The 3114-nt window shown below is 33.8% G+C and overlaps 1 long non-coding RNA gene across 1 annotated transcript in view; it reads left to right on the forward strand.

The window, feature by feature from the left end:
* The window catches only part of LOC108747930, a 14018-nt gene extending 11309 nt beyond the window's left edge, over positions 1–2709 (forward strand). Inside the window, exon 3 of the long non-coding RNA XR_001939280.1 lies at positions 2699–2709. This is a non-coding gene — a long non-coding RNA (uncharacterized LOC108747930). The remainder of the gene's footprint in view (positions 1–2698) is intronic.
* Positions 2710–3114: the final 405 nt, after the last annotated feature.

Raw genomic sequence — 3114 nt, forward strand, 5'->3', positions numbered from 1 at the left:
GTAAAAACGTACAGGGGCCTTTCTGAAACATGCAAAAATATGAAAATTAACAAAAAATGTTGTTCTTAATATTTTTGCATGTCTCAGAAACTCCACTATATATCTTTAAGTTAAAATTAACATTTTATTTTTTACGGTGTACCCTGTAGATTTAAAATTGTATAATAATTAATGTGAAGGTTTGTTTTCTGTTTTTGTCGATTCGTTTACACGGAAAAAAAGAATTTTATTATAACTTATTAACTAAAATGTCTAAAAATTAAACCCTGGCTGCATAAATTAATCATAGATTTTTAATACTTATTAGCAACATTATTAAAATTGACGATCAACGTTTACACCTCAAATTCAATTTTCAATTATTTAAGCTCCTTGATGTAAACACTGGCTACGTTTACATCATGCACTCAGTCCACGATCTATAGATGTCTTTGTTTAACCTACAAGATAAACGATGACATCTATTGTATAGATCGCAGTCTAAATGCACGAGCCACTGTAAACGGTAGGTGATCTATCTTCTTTATGTTCAGGTCTCATTTTTTGATGATCCGACTTAAAATATAGGTCTGGTCGCAAAATAGATCTCGGTATAAAGTTTCAGCTTCAGTTTGCAATTGCGTTTCAATTCCGACAAACTAAATCAGCGCGCAGTTTATAAAACTAAAAGAATGTATTTGCAAAAATTTGAATATTAATATTATTAACCTTCCCCAATGGCAAGGGGGCAAATCAGATGCGACTCCGACTTCATTTTATAGAGCACGTGCGTTGTTTAACAGAGAAAAAAATTTCATGATACATATATAATATTATATTATTTATCTATTTTCTTATATTGATTAGATAAAATATGAACAAAACAGCGTCAGATCGAATGCGATCCTACTTTTCTGAACGTCTTGAACATTCGCTTTACAATTAGGAGAGTCAAACACTAAGATTTGCGTGGCCAAAAATAGGATTATTTCTCTTATACTCAACTTATTTCTTATTATACTCAACTTATTATATATCGCTATTTTCTTCGATATTTAATTTCAAGAAAGGACTTGGCTTGAAAACATTCTCGGATTAAGACACGAAACTGCCAGCAACCCACGACCCTAAACATCCTGATGGCCCTCGTCATTTGTCGCCACGGTTACGGAAACAAAATAATTAGGGAGAGTCTACGAAAAGGTAACCCTTTCCACCTGTTTCTCTGCACCCTTGTTGAAAAGGCCGAAAGGAAAAGGGACGATTTGGGGAACCCTAGCGGCAGTCGCGTAATCGCGTAACCCTATGCCTCGGGACGACAACTTCGTTTAAAGCGTTGTTCCCAATTATGCTCGTGTTAATCGTCGTCGTTGCGCGGAGCGGTCTCGCTGATTTTATTAGCTCGCGCGAATCAGGAGCGCAAAACGAGGCCTCGAAGTCGTTATGAAGTCATTTCGCGAAAAGGGTCGCGTCTATCTGCCTATCGTCAACGGACACGCAATCTAATTTTTGAGAGACGGCAGCTGTAACGGTGTCCGCGCGTGTTTACGTCTTAGTTCGTTTATCGTTCTGCTAAAAAGATGATAGCAATCACGTTAGTTGATAAGCTTCTGTTTAGCCCTAACGAGTTTTCGAGATCTCTCTCAGTTGGCTGTGATGACAATTTTAAATCTGAAGCTAGTCTTTTTAATTTTTTATATTAACATATCGCTCCCTTATTTCAAAACTCAAAATACATGAGTTTCAAATTATTACCAGTTAAATAAACGTTACTCTATCAATTTTATTAACAAATAAACTAATTTAATTAAATAAGAGAATTATTGTATTAGGTCAAAGTAAAACTAGCGTTTAAATATTTCTATGTAAATTTTTATAACATATAGGTACATATCTGATTCTGCAAAATGCGTGCCAAAGTCATTTTCGTGAATTAACTCAATTCTATGAAAAATCATTAAAACGTCACAACTCAAACAAAATAGTTAAAAATCGTCTCAAAAAGGGGTGATTTTTTAAGTGTTATAAAAACAAAGTGATAAAAATGATGTTTGATCATTTTAAGAATACATTTCTTGCCGATATTAATGCATCAATCAATAATTTTTTGTCAAGTTGAAAGACAATTTTTTTTCCTTTTTTTTTTGAGAAATTTAATATGTCACTTTTGAAGTAAGGAAGAGCAATACGTATTAATATTAACCCAAGTCAATCACTCATGGATCCAACCCTGTGCAATTTTTTACATTGCTGCAAACTTTTTTATAACATAATTTTGTAATATAAGAAAGACCCGGATTAAATTTAAACATTAAAACATTTTTTTCTAAAGTAGTCATTTTTTGCGAATTTTTCCAATAAAATTTCTTTGAAGCATTGTAATTAATTTAAAATAAATGTATTATTTATTTGATTCATATTTATCTGCCTTTGACTTCGAGGTATAAATTTCACACGTTTTGAGCTAAAAAATATGTATTCAATCCAGAGATTTAGCGTGACAAAGTTGCAGGGTGTCACAAACCCTCGTGTGGGAAGGCAACCAAAAATGGCTTTCTAGGATTAAGATTATATTTCAACAAATATATACATACGTATTGCTCTTCCTTACATGTATAACGTGTGTGTGTGTGTGTGTGTGTGTGTGTGTTTACTCAAATGTTAAAATATAATAATTAAAAAATTTCTCTCTTTCTCTCTAGCAAAATAAAAATAAAAGGATATCCAAAAGATTTGAAAACGACTTTGCCTCATTAATCAAATTTGACTTACGTTGATTTTTTTTTGCATAAGAATCATAATTTCGCGGAATAGAGAATGCAACAAGAAAGCAACAGGAATTTACGAGACCGCGGAGATAATATGGTGGTATTTTATGCTGAAATGTTGGAAGCGAGTTTCTGTGTTTCACGACTCGGGTTGTGCCAGGACGCAACAATCCGAGCGAGAAATATTTTGCAAAATAGACTACGGCAATCCAGCGCGTTTCACAAAATTCTTCTCCGGACGATTCATTATCGTTCGTAAAGATGACCGCGGCGCGGTGCAAGCCACCTGCAGCGGAAAAAACGAACTAATATCATTAACCGCTTTTACTACCTCACGAGTATGCGGCGACTCGTAAATTTACCGTTG

The sequence above is a fragment of the Trachymyrmex septentrionalis genome, unplaced genomic scaffold (genome assembly GCF_001594115.1).
Source record: "Trachymyrmex septentrionalis isolate Tsep2-gDNA-1 unplaced genomic scaffold, Tsep1.0 scaffold203, whole genome shotgun sequence".
NCBI classification, from domain to species: Eukaryota; Metazoa; Arthropoda; class Insecta; order Hymenoptera; family Formicidae; genus Trachymyrmex; species Trachymyrmex septentrionalis.